This window comes from Balaenoptera borealis (assembly GCF_965194805.1).
Source record: "Balaenoptera borealis genome assembly, chromosome: 7".
In the NCBI taxonomy this organism is placed as follows: domain Eukaryota; kingdom Metazoa; phylum Chordata; class Mammalia; order Artiodactyla; family Balaenopteridae; genus Balaenoptera; species Balaenoptera borealis.
The window spans coordinates 79,318,191-79,339,046 of record NC_138864.1 but is presented as its reverse complement, the minus strand read 5'-3'; the positions used below and the strand labels follow the sequence as shown (position 1 = coordinate 79,339,046).

Sequence of the window (20,856 nt, the reverse complement as noted above, 5' to 3'; positions counted from 1 at the left end):
GGAGAGAGCAGTCTCATTTACCTTGGTTCCTTTTGTACTCCATCAAGAGCTCCCAGCACATAGTAGGTGCTCAATAAATGCCGAACAATCAGAGGAATGGTTCTGTTCAACTTTTTTCCCTTTGTGTTTTGTTTTAGATTATATTGAAATTTCCATATCCTTTAATCCTCTTGGAAGAAAGCAGGGAATAAATTTTATCCAAATAAAATTTGTTTCCAATATGCCCAGAGAAATGACCAGGTGAAGTCTTTCATAGTCACACCACCTCCCCCTTATGTGCAGACAGCTGAGCCTCTGACCTACAGCAGTTCAGCATGGAGATGGCTCTGCTGGACCTTATTGTTTTATTAAATATTTACAATAGAACTAGTGTTGCTAGGAAAGCATCCCCATGTGTACATTTGTTGGTTGATATACATAAGCATCGTAATCTATTACATGTAAAAATTACTTGCCACACTACTTATAAATAATCTGAACTGGATATGGTCTATAGTTTCATGCATACTACAGTTTCTGCGAATTGATCTGTGTGCACTTTAATTCTTTTTGTTTTTGTTTTTGCTTTTTTGGCTGAGCCGTGCGGCACGCAGGATCTTAGTTCCCCGACCAGGGATCAAACCTGTGCCCCCTGTAGTGGAAGCACGGAGTCTTAACCACTGGACCACCAGGGAAGTCCATGCACGTACTTTAATTCTTTATGCATGCTATTTCTGATGAATCCTGACTTAGAAAACAGGTATCACTGTCTCCGTTTTATAGATGAGGAAAATGAGGCTCAGAGAAACTAAATAACTTTCCTAAGATGGCATAGCTAGCAAGTGGCAGAGAAAAGATTTAGCAAGCTCTATATGACTCCAAAATAAAACATTATTTCTATTTCACTATATTGTCAAAAGACCAAACCAATGATTTAAAAACCGAATAGAAAAAATATTGTAAGGACGTTAGTAATTATCAATGATGGCTGCCTTTGGGAGATGAGATTTGGTTTTTTATACTTTTTGTATTTTCTAAATGGTATATGTATAACTTTTATAATTGTGGCAAAGTTTAAACACACACATATACACACACATACTACCTTGGAGCACACTCTCTGATTAAACTTAACTATTGGTAATTTATTAAGAGGTTCATTTGAATATATGAATTTTTGACCCCCCCCCCCCAAAAAAAAGCAAGGCAAATATTAAGGCACAGCAGGACTTGCTCCTAATTTAAAATATTCTCACCACAATTTGGTTTGGTTCTTAGCAACAGAAAACAGAATAGTATTTGCTGTAACTTAAAACCACCGTTTTCACTGGTTATGACTGACTGATATTTAAGACTGAGCTGAGGATAAGGTTAAGGTCTTATTTTTTTCACAACTCTGCAAGTTCATAAAGGACTTTCTCTCGTCATTTCCTTATGTTTCAATAATCATTGATTCAGTGCACCCCATGCACCAGGCACGCACAAGTGATTCCATGAACATTAATTACTAAATATGAACACAATTCCCGTGGCTTCATAAGGTAGGTTGGGTGTGTTCTATTATCCCCTTTTATCAAGGGGGAAACTGAGGGGCGGAGATGAAGTGACTTGCTCAAGGGCTCTCAGTTAGCAGGCACTGGCATGGGAACTCCAATTTAAGCCATTTAACACAAACCTAGTTTCTTTTAACTGCACTACCTGCTGGTGCTTTTTAGGGTCAAATCTGTTTTGGAGCAAGACTGTAGTAAAGGTTATGTTGGATCTTTTGTTATCTTTCCAAATGTTGTATTTCAGAACACATTTTCCACTCTCACATTTACCAGGGACCCACCACAGCATCCATGGACCATCCAACCCCCTTACGGAATGATATCTCAGGATTCCAGACTCTTTCTTTCTTCTCTTTTTCCCTCTTCCCTGCCTCTCAGTCAAAATCTGGGGAACTTGTATCTCATTTGCTCAGGAAACAAGCGAGTTAGTCTGTGATAATGCATGATGAAGATTCCTAGGCAACATTCTTGCTTTTTTAAAGAGAAGATTTATGAATACTGTGCCTTTGCCCAAAGGAGTGCCCTAGTAGTAAGATAATTAGAAAATATAGGCAGTCAATGGGGAGAAAAATGAAAGGGAAAAAAATACCACAGAAATACACTGCAAGGAAAACAAACGAAAGCATCATTTCATTTTAGAGAAATACTTTGTTAGTAGATGCCCAAATTTTATAATTCCTGGAGAGCCATTTGGCAAGGGATAACAAAATTCTTTAAAAAGTTCATAACCTTTGGCTTAGTGAATTCAGTTTTGAGAATCCATACTAAGGAATAATTCTAAATACAGAAAGAGCTTTGTGCATGAAGAAGTTCATTACTTATGATATTGAAAAATGGCAAAAGGGGCATTGATTATGTAAATTACGATACAATGGAATAATCATTACAAACCATGCCTGCAAGATGTTTTGAAATAATATGCAAATTTTTCTATATTATAAGACTAAAATGAGAAGAATAGAATATAATTTAAACAGGCACTGTGATAATCATGTCCAAAATATTTGGAAGGTGATTATCTAGAAACAATTATGTTTAGAAATTGCTACCATATTTTTCTTCTTTTTATGTTTTTTTTTCAAGTTTTCTTAAATGAAAATTTCACTTTACTAATAGAAAAAAATTAAACTTATTTGGAAAAATATTATTTTACTTAATACCGGTTTTTACATAACTCAGATAATATACAAGGGCTATATCCAAGAGTGATTTAAGAAACGAACACACTGTGTAACTATGCAGAAAATAGTTAATACAGCAGGTCTGACTGCCATCCTTTTGAAAGGCCTGCTTACAAGGTTGGCCCTTGGCTGAGGTCTGGGAACTTAGATTTCAGGAGGGCTCCTGTCTTAGTCTGTTTGGGCTTCTGTTACAAAATGTCAGAGACTGGGTGGCTTATAAGCAACAAACATTCATTTCTCACAATTCATTTCTTGCTGGAATTCTAGGATCATGGAATCAGCTTCTTCCTAGATGGATGTCTTTTCCTAGGGGCAAGGAATCTTTCTTGGGCCACTTTTACAAGAGCACTGATTCCATTCATGAAGACTCCACCCTCATGACCTAAGCACCTCCCAAAGGCCTCTCCAATACCATCACACTGAGCATTAGGTTTTAACGTATGAATTTGGGGGAGGACACAAACATTCAGTCCACAGCAGTTTCCACCACCATTAACTAAGAGTGGCTCACTACATTTAAACTATTTGTACAAACCATACAGTTTATGCTGAACACCTGCCTTCCCTCTGGGAGTCTGGAATTTGGGTGTGTGCCAGGCAGAGGCTGCCTCTGTGACAATCCTCCAGTAAAAACCCTGGGCACTGAGTCTCTAACAGGCTTCCCTGATTGACAACATTTTACACGTGTTGTCACACCTGCTGCAGGGGAATTAAGCACATGCTGTGTGACTCCTTGGGAGAGGACCTTGGAAGCTTATGCCTGGTTTCCCTGGATGTTACCCATGTGCTTTTTCTCTTTTGCTGACTGAGTCTGGTTTCCTTTTACTGTAATAAATCACAGCCCTGAGTACTACTACATGCTGAGTCCTGTGAATCCTCCAAGTGAATCTTCAAACCTCGGGGTTGGTCTCAGGACCTTTCAACATAATCATCACTATGATGTAGCTCTAAAAAAATCACTTTCTCCCCATTTTCATCCTTAAGAATTTAACTACATATAAACCATAGAATGATGCATTTCTAAAATATATTAATCCTGCATAATTTTAGTGCCAGGAAAGAGAACCTTGCAACACTTTTGCTTTACAGATGAGAAAACAAAGCTAAGAGCTAGTGAAGTGATGTGTCCAAATCAGCATCAGAGCCTAGAACTCCTAATTCTTCAGTTTTTCTAGAATATTTCACCCCCTTCACAGATTATTGTTTTCTTGTGAACTGGAGACCATGAAACATAGTAGCCAAAGAATAAACAATATAATGTGGAATAAATGAAGAGTAACTGAGGATAGTGGATGTAAATCAGCTAGTGATGATAAAATGGGCTCTCTTTCATTATTTATAAGCCATGTATAAATAGCTTGTGCTAGAACATGGAGCACATTCAGTGTGGTCTCAGGCTATAGATTCAGTTACTCTAAATAAGAAATATTTTTAAAAGGTGAAGCCTAGAATGAAAACTGGACCAACTTACTTTCATTCTTTTGACTGGTAGTTAGTTCAAGCCATTGAAAATGAGATTTGTTGGCATTTCTCCTTGAAAATATACATGTCCAACTCAGGTTGACTGCAATAAAAATGAATATTTAGATGCTTATTTCAAGTAGGCCACACCTTTCTGCTTGCTTCCTAAGGGGAGAATGGGAAGAGTTACAGGGAGGGAGACTCTGACAAAAACTGGGAGATTTCAATCAAATGTCTATTTCTTATACTTCAATTTTATTCATAAGTTCAGAAACCTGTCAATATTCATGCTCATCACTTAAAACCTGATGACAGGATATTATTTTTAAAGATCTGTTTTGCACTTATCATAATCCTCTTCAATAAACGAGTAAGACCATTGATTATCTAATTAAAAACAATTTATTCTTTTATTGGAAGGCTGAAGAGGAAAATAATGAATGTCAAAGGGCATAAACTTTTTTGTTTCCAACAGGAAACTAGTACAGAACTTGCACACAGTAATTACTCAGTATATTTCCTTTAAATTGATGGCTGTGTGACTTCAGGCTTAAGGTAGCACATGAAATTTCCTCCCACAGCTTATCCCTACCTCCCACCAAAAAATCCTAATGACATGAAAAAAGTAGGAAGGAAGGAAGAAAGAAACAAAGAAAGGAAGGAAGAGAAAGAGAGGAAGAGAGAGAGAGAGAGAGAGAGAGAGAAAGAAAGAAAGAAAGAAAGAAAGAAAGAAAGAAAGAAAGAAAGAAAGAAAGAAAGAAAGAAAGAAAGGAAGGAAGAAAGGAAGGGAGGGAGGGGAAAAAAAAGAAAAGGAGGATGAGCAGAAAACTGATAAGGAAATGAGCATTCAATGCCATAAGCTTTAAAAAGTGGCAGCAAATAAAAGGCAGAGTACTCAAAGCAATATACAGATTTAATGCGATCCTTATCAAAATATCTGTGACATTTTTCACAGAACTACAACAAATAATCCTAAAATTTATATGGAACCACAAAAGACCCAGAATTGCCAAAGTAATCCTGAGGAAAAAGAATAAAGCTGGAGGTATCACCCTCCCAGGCTTCACAGCTATACTACAAATCTACAGTAATCAAAAAAAGTATGAGAGGGTGAGGAGAAAAAGGAACCCTCCTACACTGTTGGTGGGAATGTAAATTGGTGCAGCCACTATGGAGAACAGCATGGAAGTTCCTTAAAAAACTAAAAATAGAGCTACCATATGATCCAACAAGCCCACTCCTGGGCATATATCCAGAAAAGATAAAAACTCTAATTAGAAAAGATACATGCACCCCAATGTTCATACCAGCACTACTCACAATAGCCAAGACATGGAAATAACCCAAGTGCCCATCAACACACGATTGCTTAAGAAGATGTGATATATATATATATATATATATATATATATATATATATATATATATATATATAAAATGGAATATTACTCAGCCATAAAAAAGAATGAAATAATGCCATTTGCAGCAACATGGATGGACCTAGAGAATATCATACTAAGTAAAGTAAGTCAGACAGAGAAAGACAAATATTATACAATATCACTTATATGTGGAATCTAAAAAGTAATACAAATGAATCTATATACAAAACAGCCACAGACTCACACAGAAAACAAACTTATTGTTTGCTGTATAGCATAGGAAACTATATTCAGTATCTTGTAATAGCCTACAATGGAAAACAATCTGAAACAATATATATATATATAACTGAATCACTTTGCTGTACACCTGAAACTAACACAATATTGTAAATCAACTAGACTTAAACTTGAAAAAAAAAAAAGCATCCTAGAGAATGACATTATCCCTGTTGATTCATGAAAGCCATTCTAGTGAGCTGACAAACTCCTAGAACTTATAACCAATGCCCCCATATCAGCCTTGGGCTGTCATAACAAAATAGCAAAGATTGGGTGGCTTAAAATACAGACATTTATTTTTTCACACTTCTGAAGGCTGGAAGTCCAAGATCAAGGTGCCAGCAGGGTTGGTTTCCGGAGACCTGTCTCCTTGGCTTGTAGACAGCTATCTTTTCCCTAGTCCTCATATGGCCTTTCTTATGTGTGCACATGGAGAGAGAGAAGGCTCCAGTGTCTCTTCCTCTTCTTATAAAGATATCAGTCCTATGCGATTAGGGCCCTTTTGACCTAACTTAACCTTAATTACCTTCTTAAAATCCCTGTCTGCAAATATAGTTACATTGAGGGTTAGGATTTTAACAGATGATTTGTGAGGGGGCACAGTTCAGGCCCTAACAGTCTCCACACTGAATGGGTTTACTCATCCCCTCCAATTCCTATATTTGTGAAGCACTGGAATTAAAGCTGTTGCTAAATTAATATCATGCCTTTGGCCCAATAACCCTGGGAGCCAAACAGTAGCATCTGGGCAACCCAGACTTCCCTGTGTCTTTTTAAGCCCTTGGTAGTTGCAGAGGTACTTTGGGCGGAAGTGGGAAATTGTATTCAGCTGGTGACACTAATAATGTAACTAACAATTGAGTAATTTGCTGGGTTTGCCTAAGCAAATAATTTAAAATCATAAATCTCTGCGTAGGCCAAATCAGACGGGGGTTTAGTTACCCAATCTAAATTCTGGGCTTCTCTTTGTACAACAGCATACGTATACAATTGTTCTAAAGAGGTTAAGGTGCCTTCTTAACTATATTCAGTTATCTTAGTACAAATGTAGACAGATAAAATACATAGCACTGAAATCTTGCTTTTTGTAGGAAAATAAAAATCTTCATAATTGTCTTTAAGTTCAAAGGAAGAAAGTTCCAAACTCCTTCTCCCTCTCCTAATATACATCTCTATTGATTCTAGATCTGATCGCTACATTTAATATTTCAGAGGTTCAATATATAACTTTAAAACCTAATTGATTATTAGTGCTTTTACCAATCTTAATAATAATAAATGATGGTTAAATAGACACTATTTACATTTTTAACATGATACCTACATTCTTTTAAAAAATATTAACTACAAGAAACTTCCTATGCTGGCCAGTTTTTCTCTTCATCTGCATTCCTGAGTCTCTTCTGTTGGTAAATATTGGTAGCAGTAATGAAGAGATACTCCAACAACAGTTCTACAGAGAAAATAGACCCCCACCATCATATCCTAAGTCCCATGGACATATCTTTCCAAGTAAGAAGAGTAAGAAGGCATTGGGGTAAATAAAGGACAAATTAGCATTGAGCTACATAGAATCATAAGTGCTTACTACTCTTCTTCCACTTTCCCATTTTTTCCCCTAATGTGTTCAACAGTGAAAGAGACTGGCTTCATAGTGGCTGGAGTAATGGGAGAGAGCTCCACACTGACCTCTAAGAACAACTGATGAAAACATGATCCTTTTTAAACTATAGGGAGATTTTATAACATTATAAATCAACATTTTATTAGTGCATTTGTATATTACATTTCTTTGGTATTTGGCATTTGTTTTGTCAATGGCAACTGATATACGCTAAAAATGAACTTCTGAAATGCAGTTCTGGCTTGTGTCCATAAGAGAAGAGGGTCCTGGACAATTTTTACTTTTGTCCCAGTTCTTAATTCTTAAGACAATTTAAGAATTCTTCTCATTGAAGAAAAATCCATACCAAAATCCACTTTTAAATAAATACAAAGAACAAGATGTCTGGGTGTAAGAGGTATCTGTCTTTGGGCAGATTTAAATGACTGTATTTGTTTAATGGGAAAAGATTAGGGTAGTTTGTTGTACTGAGTCAGGTTTCCTGGAGACACCCTCAGATTCTGAGACAGAGCTTTGTGTGCAGTAAGTTCATTGGGGAGTGAACTTGAGAACATTTGTAGGGAAGTGAGGGTAGCAGGATTGGGCTGAGGAAGGAGTTGAACTGGAATGCAGTTGCAACAGAGGCTTCAGCTGATCCCACTGGGAGCTCTGGAGTTGAGATGGCCCTAAAGAGTTGCCACAAATTGAGGCAATGAGTGGGGTCTTTGTATCCCTGCATCAATCCATCTTTAGACCAAGGCTACCTCTGGGGAGAGGGCAAGGCTGCTTCCTTTGGCAGAGGGCAATTCCCAGAAAGAATTACAATGCTGGGATCCTTCAGCAGCCAACCCTCCAGGCAGCTGAGAGAATGAGTGCCTCAGTCCAAAATGGGAACTGAGCAGGTACACCGCATTTGTGTCCTTTTAAATCTTCATAAAATGTGTGCACAATCCAAAGAGGAAATCATTAGATCATCCCTTTATTCAATATTGTACTGGTTTTTGACTCTTAGTCCTCAAACTCAGATGTACAAGAAATATATTATCTTTGATGTTACCTAATTTCAATGCCAAGTCTCCATTCTGCCAGGATATATTGGAAATGTAACTTCACATGTTCTTAGGCCTTCCTTTCCAAGTCAGGGCTATTTCTAGGCTCTAGGGTCTTAAGCAGGGCCAAAGCTTAGAAGCAGGGGGTGGGGGAAATAGGGGATGGTTATTTATAACATGGTCATTCTGGTTGTCCCTAAGAAGACCACTGGCCCCTTTTGTTTGTTCCCTTCAAAGCCACACTTAGGAAACACCTAGACCTATGGTCCTGTTTCTCCAGCCATTCCCTCTGGAAACTTGCCAACTCCCCAGAACACTGACAGGGAGAAGGGTCCCTTTCCTCATTGCCCCAGACCCACTGACCTCTTTATTCCTGTGGCCCCAGGGAATATCTTTCTGATTCAGGAGAAGTCCTTATCTACTAACTACATTGGCAAGTCACTCCACATTTTCGTATAAAACCCAATCCCCTTGAATCTCCAGCAAACAAACACCAAATGCTTTTTTTCCAGAGGCAGGGAGGACTTAATCTTAAACCCTCCTTGAAGGAAATATTTTCAGTCTACCTTTAACAGGAATCAAAGAAAGGAAAAAAAGCAAAACAATTCAGATCCCATATTAAAACAGGCTGAAGATTAATTTTTTGCCAAATCACTTAGAGAGTTCTCATTTCCTACATATTCTGGCTACAAGAAAAAAGTAACATAGTTTTCAATAGTCATGACCAATTGGGTTTTATATACAAGACAATTTCAAGAACAGTTGTCCAAAATGACTCTTAAGTTGAAAGGTTACCTCTTTGAGGCTGAGTTTGAATATAAACACATTGAAACATTTTCTTTTAAATGTATCCAAATTTTAGGCTGGTATTTCCCTCCAACCTAGCCTGTGTATTGTAATGATTTCTGTTAGCAAGCATTTTGAACTTAAAACCCTGGTTCTGACACACTGGCAATGTAATCAGCTACAGGCAGCCCCCAATCTTTGAACATGTTGCTTGCCAAAAGATTGTTTGCACATCTGTTTTTATTAGAATATATGTCCTAAGTGTCACAAAACAATAGCGTAAATTGTGTGTGTGTGTGTAAAGTTTTTAAGATCTTTATAGCAGGGATAGTTTCTTTCTCCCTTTCTCCCTATTTATAGAATTTATTATTTAATACTTACATTATAAAACTAATATATGCTCATGCAGAAAAACCTAGGAAGCAAAGGGTAAAAAATTTTAATCATCTATAATTTCACCACTGCTAAAATTAGGTATATAACCTTTTATTTTTTCCTGTGATTGGGAATGTGTATTATTTCTTTTTATCAAAAATTATTATCATATTGCCCATTATTTTATAGAAATCCATATTTCTTTCACTTGGTAATATACTAGAAACATAAAAGGCCGATATTTTAGAAGATGGCATAGTCCCACTTCCCTTTCTGTGCCTTTATCCTAGGTTTATCCTAGGCCTTGTTCTCTTCTCCCCAGTTTTCCACTTTCAACCCTCCTACCCATACTGCCTTTCCTCTCCCGCTCCCTGGCTCCCTTCTCTGTCTCCTGATTAAAACGTCTTCAGTACAGCAGTTCTTGTTTAGGACTTGGAGAGAAATCTGAGTGACAAGATTCACATCAATAGTAAATGACAGGTAGCATCTTAACACCCGTCTCTAAATTGCTTTTTGAAGAAAGTTTATTATGTCTCCTCCCTACCCTTGCCTGCTCCACCCACCCTACCACCCAGTCCCAATCCATCAGGTCCCAGGCCTGCTGAACTTCCATGCTCCCTCATGCAGTGGCCCTTTCTCTCTATGCCTTCTGTCACTGTCCTAGGGTGGCTGTCATGGAACTCCACCAAGATCTGCAGCGTCCTTCTCCTGTGCATTCCTGACTCCCATCTTTGCTACTTCTACCTGCCTTATACACTGACAACAGATCTGCCTGAAGCACAGCTCAAACTATCCCCTTACTGTCTGCAGAACATAGTCCAAATGCTCAGGCTGCAAGGCACCCCTTCAGCCCCATCTTCTACGACACTTGACTTCACACACTCTGTGCCACTGAAACTGAACAGGACCTTGTGGGGCCCTCCTGGGTACAAAAACCTTTCTGTGTCCCCAGTTTCTTGTTTGTAGGGCTGCCCTGAGTTCCAAAGGCAAGATCCAAACAGTTACTAATTAGGGAAGTGAGGGAATGCAGAAACAGAGGAAAAGCAGTCAAGAAAAAAATAGAGCAGCAATAAAGCAGAGTCCTAGCTCCTCCTCAAGGGAGATACATAACATATATGTATACAGTATAACAGATTCATACCTTTGTATTCTTCGACAGGCACTAAGGCCCCTAACCGGGGGAGGTTGATAACTTCAGGCTGAGCACAAGCATGTAGACCCCAGACTGTTTAGAACCAGAAGGCTAATCATTGAGATTCCTGGAACACCAATCAGAAGAAAGGTACACTCCCTGCACCCCTTACCTCAGATTTGCCTTTAAAACTCTTCCCTGAAAACCACCAGGGAGTTCGGGTCTTTTGAGCATGAGCTGCCTGAACTCCTTGCTTGGCACCCTGCAAATAAATGTTGTACTTTCCTTCACCACAACCTGGTGTCCGTAAATCGACTTTGCTGCAAGGCAGGCGAGCAGACCCAAGTTCGGTTTGGTAATACCACAACCAAGCCTATCTATTCTCTGTTCCCGGTGCATCCCTTAAACTTTCCCTGGTTCTTGCTTTTGCTCTTCTCATCTTCTCAATCTGAACACCCTTTCTCCCTCCAGCCCACTTTTAGCCTTCACCTGTGTATTTGTATCTAACAAATACTTGTATGAGGTTTGCAATATGCCAGGCACTGTTCTTATGTTTCTCTATATTAACTAATTTAACCCTCATACCAACTCTAAGACACAATTATCATTATTATCCCCATTTTAAAAATGGGAAAACTGAGATGCAGAGTTAATCTTTCTGCTGCCTGTTTAAATACAATCCAAATTTTGAGCCTCAGATTAAATGCCATTGTCCAGAAAGCATTCCCTATTATTCCAAAATGAAATAACAAAAAAGATAAGGTGAAAGAAGAGAATATGGAGGAGCAGGAGGAGAAATTTTTTTAAATGATAACTATATGCCAGGCTTTCTGCTTAGCATTTAACTTGAATTGAACCCTTACCACAAAGCTATAAAATTATCCTAACTTTTCAAGTGCGGAAACTGAGGCTCAGAGAGGTTAAGTGCCTTCTCCAAAGTCAAATAGCTGGTTTCCAAGTGGCAAAGCAGGGAAATGTCCCTGCATTTGGGATGCCTATCCCTTCCCACTATCTGATGTATTGTATAAAGAGTGCACATATCCTATACATGATGCACTGTGTGTGTGTGTGTGTGTGTATTTATCTCCCTATAGTAGACTGCATTATTGTTTGCAATTATTTGCTGCCCTCCCTGCAAGAGAATCAGACATTCCATCCTGTGGCCATATGACTTGCAGTACTTCCCTGGGGGAGAACATTCATGCCCCTTTCTCATCAGGCTCTGCCATGTGACTTGCGTTAGCCAATGAGACAAGAACACAACCTTTAATTGCCATTGTGTGCTCTTTTTCTTTTCTGGTTTCCTTTCTCCTTTTCCCACTGACATGTAAGTGGCATGCTCCTGATAGAGGCTGCTTCTTCAGGCTGAGTCCTAGAATGAAGTGAACACACCAGCTGATCTGCAGGTGATATGCACATGAATGATAATAATCCTTTGTTGTTCCACTGAGATTTGGGGATCGCTTGTTACCACAGCTCAATATATCGAAAGCTGACTGATAAGCTCCTCTTTTAGACAATAAGCATTTTGAGGGCAAGATGTCTGATTCATCTTTGTACCCTCTTGTACCACTCCCCATAAACCCATCCATATCCAATATAAACTTTCATTTGGAAGTCTCTCAGTAAGTATTTGTTGAATAAATGAATGTAAATGAATATAATAAATAACTGAAATGAAAAAATATAGGAACAAGAATATAAAACCAAATGCTTTCCTTCCCTCCCTCCCTCTCTTTTTCTTTCTTCTTTCCTTCTTTCCTTCCTTCCTTCCTTCGCCTCTCTGCACCTCTCTCTCTCTCTCTCTCTTTCCCAATGGTGGGCAACTTGCAACTTGTGCGATAGCTAGCATTTAACAGATAGAACTGGTCTCTAGAATTAGGAGGCATATTCATGCAGGAAGCATCTCAGTTCTGATGCCAGATTTTCATCATGATCAATGGCTCTATGAGAGACTATCCTTGCCCAGAGCCCAGAGAGCTCAAACAGTGCCCAGACATGGACCCTGTGGCCCAACATTTGGTGATAGTTCTTGGATTCATAGCTTGATATCCAAAATTCCAGGGACATTGTGTCTCCTTTGTGGAAATTTTTAGCTTAATCAGTACTTCTTGACACTTTGCCACCAGTTATTCCATAATTCAGACAAATCTGAGATTGTTCTCCAAGAGGAGCTATAGAAATTTAAATACAACCTCAAACCTACACCAGCCTGTGAATCACTTCTGAAATTGTGACTTGTTTAACAAAGCAAACAAACGACAACGACAAATAGCTCTCTAGCTATTTGACTTTCCTAGCTGAGGATGTAGGGAAATAAATTCAGGCTTTGGTTGTTAACTGCTCCATCCACACATTCATTTGACTTTGCTGATATGTGAAAGGAAGGAAGGATATTCAGAGTTCTTCTAACTTTCCTTCAGCATTTGGATGCTGGGCCACATCAGCAAAAAAAGTAACTTTATGAATTTGGAGATAAACAAATAAATTGTCTCAGAAACCTTTAATTCTTAAAACTCCCATGAATCTGAAGTATCAATGAAACAAAACTTTTCAACAATTTCTACCACCTAGGAGGGTTTAAAAGTTTTTTGTGATGCACTCTTTGCTCCCACTCTGACAAATATCCCATAAATTGGTCATGATTAAGACCAAATGGAAGAAGATTAGTGATCTTGATTACATTCTCTATCTTAACATAGAGTTATCCTGGCTTGCAAAGTTCACTGCAGAGACTCTACTAATAAATGAAGAAATGAAGATGGTATGCAAACTTTTCCTTGGATTTCACTAAGGCTATTGAAACCCTTTTTTCCCCCTTGTACTAGAAAATAACCGATCTTTTACAAGTGCATTTATTTTTTTAGACATTTAGACCAAACTTCTCAGATGTTTTACAGGCCTTACAAATACATACAAGATTTTTGCTAAACTATTCAGGCAGTTGAGCAGCATTTGACCCACACATCATAAATTGATGCCTCTGTTTATCACTAAGTACATTCAAGAAATGTTAGCTTCTCCCCTTTGTTCTGAAAAATTTTGTAGCAGCTATAATTATTGGTTATTTACCATTATTATTATTATTATTAGGCACCCAATAGGGAGCCCTTGATCATTAAGTGCCCATAATTTTTTTAACAGATAAGTTTCTTTTAATGCTCTTTGTTTAATTTGCTTTTCCTGTTTTCCATGCTCCCTTTCTCTATTCAGGTTGAGCCAGGTTTGGGTTTACAGTCAGCGAGTAGTGACATACTGTGTCACAATCATAGCTGTCCCTCTTACTGACACTCAGCTGGAACCCCTGGAACTAACGTTATCAAGCACAGTATTGTTCATTCCAATGTGTTTATTAAAAATCTCTAACATGTCTGCTCTGCTCTTAAGCATTCTGAGCACAGCCAGAATTAACCTGATGGAAACATTGAAAGAAGACCTCTTTCCACTGTCCCTTCCACCCAGAAATGCCAAGCCCCACAGGTTAGGGACAGCCTTGACCCTTGCTACAATGGCACATGGAGGCAGGGCTACAACAGCAAGCTGGCACCACATCTGCCCACCAAGACTTTGGTTATAGACAGGGGCTTGTCTCCATCAAGATATTAACCTGACACTTTTCGTCTTCACCCAAATGACTTCAGCAGGGAAGAAGCACTGAGCCGATCCTGAATAATAAAACAGTGATAAAAATGAGAATCAGTATCATTGGAGCCTCTGGATTTGATTCTCAGCAAAGAAAATGCAAAGAAAGTGCCTCTGAGGAAGAGCCAACACCCTAAGCTCTACCTTTGTCCTCCTCCCACCACCCCTCTTGCCAATTCCTTGATGTTCACAAGGAAAATCCTTTATAGGGGCCAGATCCTCTCCCACTGCATTCCCCCCAAACCCTTATAATAAGAGGAAGACCTTTCATTTGTGTGGTGCTCTTGGCTTACAGACTGCTTCCACATCCTCGGCCCCAACTCTGCAGCCCACTAGAGGAAAAGAAGCCTCTGTGTTCTCAGGATGCACACTCAGCTCGAGTCCCTGCCCCAGCCGTCTTGCCTAAGGTTAAGAAAGTCTGCCTTCCCAACAAACCATGTGTAACTTGGAATTTCCTTAGCAGTTACTGGGGCAGTGACATACCTCTCATCCAGGTTCCTCTGACCTGACAGCTTGACTGGCAAGTGGTAGAAGCAGGGAGAATCCTAAGGGCTAAAGGAACAAGCCATGTGTGCCAGGGCAGGGGGCTTTCTGCCATAGCTTCTGTGTTTTGCACACCTGCTGGATCATGTTTCCAAAGGCAGTTGACATCTGCTGACCTAAGTCTACCTGAGCCTGGAAATAAAGGGGGCTGAAGTCTCTCCATTTCTCTTCATAGATTTCAACATCTGTAACCCATAAGCAACAAGGAGTAGTGGCATTTGGGCCTCATGGTCCCAATAGTCCTCCCTGCTTCCCTGTGATCTGGCCCATCATGTAGTTCCTTCACACAGAGAAAGAACAAGAAATGGAGGATCTGGGCTCTGTTTCTCCCCTAGCCAGCTACTCATTCTCTCTCAGACTCTCACCTCCGAAGTTGAATTCGTTCCTGATATGATTTTTAGTTTAGTAGATCCACTATTTTTTTAGTCTGAGAGATTAGCATGCAGTGCAGGTGTAAGTGTAGGTGAAGGCACAAGTGTAGGAGAAAGTAGAGACATAAGTGTACAATTTTCTCCTGATGCCATTACAAGGGTAAATGAGGACAATCAACTCTGTTCTGTTTAATGGATAACCATTAGGTGGAGAGTGGAGCTGTCATACTCAATGCCCTCTTGGGAACCAAAGAATCTTTCTTTCCTCTGCTCTTCCCCCTAATTCTTACCCTGCATAAAACTATTGCAAGGCTAGATTTGAATGTTTCTGTTTCTTTGATTATGGACTCCTTACAGCCCTTGGGCTGCTAATATTTCAAGATAAAGGTCAGCTGTATCAATAGAATGTAGCATAAATGAAAATAATTTTAGCTGCACAGTGTGCTTTCCTACCTGCTAAGAAACAGAAGTGTGTGTGGTTTTCACAAATGGGATGCTGCTTATTAGATGCAAGAAACAAGTATCTGGTCTTTCTCCAAAAGAGGCTGCCTTGAAAACTCTTGCCCAGTCATTAAACCAGAGAGGTGTGTTTCCTTACAGTGAGGTGTCTGCTCGTTCAATTCCATTTTCTGCCACATCCATCCTATTTCATTTATGTGTGGGGGTCTCTTGTTAGGAAAAAGGGAAGTGGGTTAACGGAAGTGTCTCAGATTCTTTTCTTATATGCCGCAAGTCCCTATGGAATAGATCTGATAGTTTCTACAATAACAGCAGCACCACCTTTACGTTCTATCTGGCTCAGATAAATATCTTCAATCACTTTCAAGTTGAAGCAAAAGGAGCTTGGCAATGGGGAACTTTGGAACACTTTGATTCCTAAAAAAGAGAACTTCGGGGCACGTTGCAGATACGTGTGTAAATCATCTTGTGAGCATCAGAAGGATGCCTGATCCCTATGCTACTTTCAGGATCCCCTGATCAAGACAGCCCCTACCTGTTGCAGTTATATCCATATGACTCATGTACTCTGTGCACATAGCAGAAGGCAGCTGCTCAACTGAAGCTGCTCCCTCCAGAGCCGAACCTTGTCTTTATGAGGCACATTGCCACTTAGCAGGTTGAAGACAGATTCTAAGTAGTAAGTGAGCTGGGTCCCTGCCAAGTGATAGACAAGAACACAAGCTGACAAAGGCTTTGAGTCTGTCTGTAGTGTCCCCTTCATCTATTCCACATGGGGGTGAAGGGAGGCTAGGTGGAGGAATGTGCCCCAGGAGCACTCCATAGTGATGGTCAGAAAAATGCCCACCCAGTCAGATCTGCAGGAGCTGTGGATTATGTCCTTTAAGGGAAAGACAAGGAGACGGTTAAGTCAGAAGGGCTTAAATGTCTGGCTCCTTCTTGGTCTCTTGACTCTGAAGTGAGTGAAGAAGACATATGCTAATTTGGACTCATCTTGCTGTGGGGACCAGAACTCCTGATGCACTAGAGGGCTTTTCCATTTCCAGGGCAATTACTTTGCAGATTCCACCCATTTTCCACCTAATGTCCAAAAATTCAGCTCTTCTTAAGTGCAGCTGCTCCATGAAAAAGAATCACAATTCCTGCCCACTGGCTATTTCAACTCAACAATGAAGAAAACAAAGAGAAACCTAAGAAGAAAGTTCTCCATTCTCTACTTTCATAACCCTCACAGAGGCAGAGCAGGAAGCGTTCGACATAAATATTCTCTTGCTGGATCTTACTAAAAGGAGATTTTTCAGCACACGATAGAGAGACAAAGTATCAACAAATTGTCACTGCTCATCTGCTGGCTGCTCCTCAGTTTCTTGCTGAACCCCAAACCTATATCCACATAGAAATCTTCTCCCCAGTGACTTTTCTGATATTGGTGTTGAGACTTAGTTCTACTTGTTTTTATCTTACAAGGAAATTATTGGTTTCAGTTTATTGGTTTATTTTCAAACTTCTCCTAAAAGCAGAACTTACTGTATTAGGTTGATAATACTACCCATCATTCTCTTTTACTAAACAATAACCCAGTTCTCTCACTGAGATAAACCTCTCCATTTTGGACCTCAAAGTTTATCCAGTTCAGTCCAAGACGATTTTCTCCTAAGAGCTTTAAACTTCTACATGGATGCAATTAAGACTCTGTCATTTTAGAGGGTTGGGCAACCACCTTTATCAGAAATATTGAATCAATCCCCTTTGAAGACCTCACCTTTTCAAAACATGAGCTATATCCAACATTGATTTCTAGAAAATTCCCTTTGACTCATGAGCTGGGCCTAGACATTGATTTTGGAAGATGGACCGACATTTTCTCACTAACAGGGTTTTGCTTTCTTCTCGTGATGTAATGTGGCCCTCATATTCCTAATACAAATTTATGAACTTTTCACTGCTGAATTGATGCTATAAAAACAAAATAATTTTCAGACCAAAGGCCATGTATGTGTGATTTTGACAGCCCTGTGTGTCATATTGCAAGCAACAATTTTTCTTAATATCAGCCACTGCAACAAAGTTATGTGTGAGTGATGTTGTTATTATATGGAACCACGGATGGCCAGGCTAAATGCAGTGTGATTTCTCTTCTGGAAATTGTTTGCTGTCTCGTCCTTGTATGCATCCAGGCACTAAAAACCATTTTGACTTCAGCCTCAGGTTGCCCTGTCCCTGACTACGTGTTCCAAAACTTGCAAGGGAAATCAAACCATCCCAGAGAGAAGTTGTATCTATTTTGGATCATCAGATTATGTAAATGGTCCAGGTGTTTATTTGACTCTTTATTTTCCTCCTCTTAATTAAAACTCTTTGAAGTTAATTTATTGGCATTTTTAACCTATTGCACTATTTGCCTAAAGATGCAATTTAAAAAATCCCTACCAGGAGTAACCACAGCAATAACCAGGTGGCTTTCAGCAATGCTTGTTTATTTTGAATGCAACATCGTGGCCTTTTTTTACTTTTAATTTCACAAGGGGAAATCTAGCATTTGTACTTTTTGTTTGGGGCTGTAATCACCAGGACAAACTCAAGAAAAGAAAACAGAGCCCAGAAGAATGAGGAATAATTTACAATTAAACCCAGGAAGATAAAAGGGAGAGAGCAAAGAGGGAATTAATGACTTAGCAAGAGTTCAGTCCGACCTGCTCCACAGTTTTGTTGATGTCCTGACAAAACCGAGTATCGCTTTGACCCACTTCAAGCTGCCCTAGAACTGGCACCTGGTCTCAATCTGGCCATGCGTGTGGGTCTCAATCTTTTCTTTCTGTACCTCTGAGAAGTAGAGGAAGAGAACTTTTAGGAATCTGAACTTATTTTTCCCTGTCTGGCATTTTTTAAACCTGCTCTCCCTGCATTCTCTTTGTACATAATGATTTCTTTTAAAAATTTAGCCAATTTCTTATACATGATATTCAAAGGCATTTGCTCTCGTTTTCTTTAATTGATTTTGCACATCCATTTATTTCATTCATTCTTTCAATGGGCCGTTGTTAAGGTCCAAACAAGTTAGGGATTTGGGGAAAAGGGAGGCCCGCCAAAGTGAATTAGCAACGTTCTTGACTACTCCAGGAAGCTAAAAATCTCTCCCTTGTAAGAAGCTTATAAAAAAAAAAAAATTTGAGAGGACTTGGCCTTGGAATTTATTTGGCACGATGGAATCATTTTCAAGAAGCCGGGAGTAGGCCAAGGGGGAGTGATCAGTAGGAAAGCAGGAAGAAGAGGGCACAGTCATCAAGGGGAGGGGAGCTTCCAGTTTTACAGAAGCTTAGGGCTCAAAGAGCAGAGCTGGAGAAGCTGGCTGGGGGGTGGTCACACAGCGAACGCCACTCTGGAGCGGCTGGAGTGGGGACCTGTAATGGAGAATCTCTCGTACAAATGCCTTACGAATTTCATCTAGGATCACAGACTTAGGAAGCTGAAAGTGATGGTGGAAATCTAGGCCAGTCCATACACTTTACAGATAAGGGACCTGAGGTCCCGATGGGTTACATTACAGTCTGGGGTCACATAACCAATTAGAGACAGCCTGGACTAGAACTCTTTAGAGTCTGCTTTTTTATTGCTTAAAAGCAATAGTATTCAGTAAGAAGGAGATAATAGCACGAGAAGGCAAGATTAGAAGACAAATAAAACCATACAGCATTTTTACTCCAGATTCAGGCCTGTTTTCTCAGAAGAGGAGAAGAACTATAACTAGGACATGTGCTATTAGAAGGAGTTAAGGGTGGGCCTCAAGGGGCTCCAGACTAGAAGAGAAGGGCTCATAGTACAAAGAACTTCTCCTGACCATTTTACCCTAAAGTGGTCTGTCATCCTACATGCAGAGCCCTTGGCAGCCTTCCTTTTGACTTATTCTTATCTAGAAATGGACAACCAAAGAATACAAGCTATGAAGGAAAGTCTATAATACACCAGAGAATATATGAGGTAAACCAAGAAGAAAACATGATCCTGGAGGATACACGGAAAAGAGACACTGCTACCTCTGAGGCCTGGAAAATGTGAGCAAACACTTAACTTCTAGTAACTTATAATCATAGTCACCGTAACATGGTAACACACGTTCAAATGTAGTCTCCATTTGGGCATGGCTGATAGAAAGAATTTTGTTATCCAAAGATTAGATGGTGAAGGAAAAGAAATTCCAGGTAAATCAGATCTACCTAAAATGAGATTCAAAATTTTAAGTTTTGATTGTGACCCTGTCTTCAAAATAAAACTAAATACTATAAAATGTAAGTTTATTGTATTTATAAAATTTTTTCTCACAATTGCAACTTCTAATTTTTAGAACAAATAATTAATCAATTGTGACCTTGTCTATTTATTTTTGAGGGAGAGGTATAATTTTTCCATATAGCTCCTTGAGTTATATTCTACTTTCTCAGCATGATCATTAAGAAGGTCATTTTTGCAGAAACATTTGGGAGGTCAATTCTCTCAAAGGTTTCTATTAATCCTTTGATATCCAGACAATTCTCTTTTGGAGCTACTATTCTGTTCTCTTCTATCATTGTTAACTTAAAAGAAAAACTAACAGATACTCTTTTGTCAAAGGTCTTCCAAAGTTTCAGTTTTTTGTCACCACTTAAAAATCCTCTGTCTTTGCTTGAGTCAAAGCTTTGTTTTGCAATTTATTTGCCTTGTAGTTACATCACCTTCACTTCACTTCAGAGGGCAGTCCTAGCCTGATGTCAGTTAGTAAGTTTATTTCAAGTGTACAGAGGTTCCTTCTCCTCATCCTTATCCTGTTGGATTTTGGAACAGCTTAGGCTAGTTTATGTTCTGAAACTAAAATGCTAGTTGAAAGCCTAATCATGCTCATATACACAAAAAATCCCCATACACATATACCTTCCGCAGGTTGACTTATGTCTTTCATGTGACTGAATTTGGGAGGAAATGTGTTGCCACTACCATCTCACCAATTATGAAATCATGACCCCTGTCACTTCTGGAATAACAATTTCAAAGTTAATTATAAAACCTATAATGTGATGCTATAATTTA

At 39.2% G+C, this 20,856-nt stretch overlaps 1 long non-coding RNA gene across 9 annotated transcripts in view; it reads right to left on the bottom strand.

Moving 5' to 3' along the window:
• Positions 1-20,856, bottom strand: part of LOC309631789 — a 274,990-nt gene that overhangs the window by 241,799 nt on the left and 12,335 nt on the right. For 8 of the 9 annotated variants that reach the window (XR_014246528.1, XR_014246529.1, XR_014246530.1 and 5 more), the window contains exon 1: positions 1-20,856. This exon is cut by the window's left edge; it is cut by the window's right edge and continues 12,335 nt beyond it. This is a non-coding gene — a long non-coding RNA (uncharacterized lncRNA). The other variant, XR_014246536.1, reaches the window with a different exon arrangement.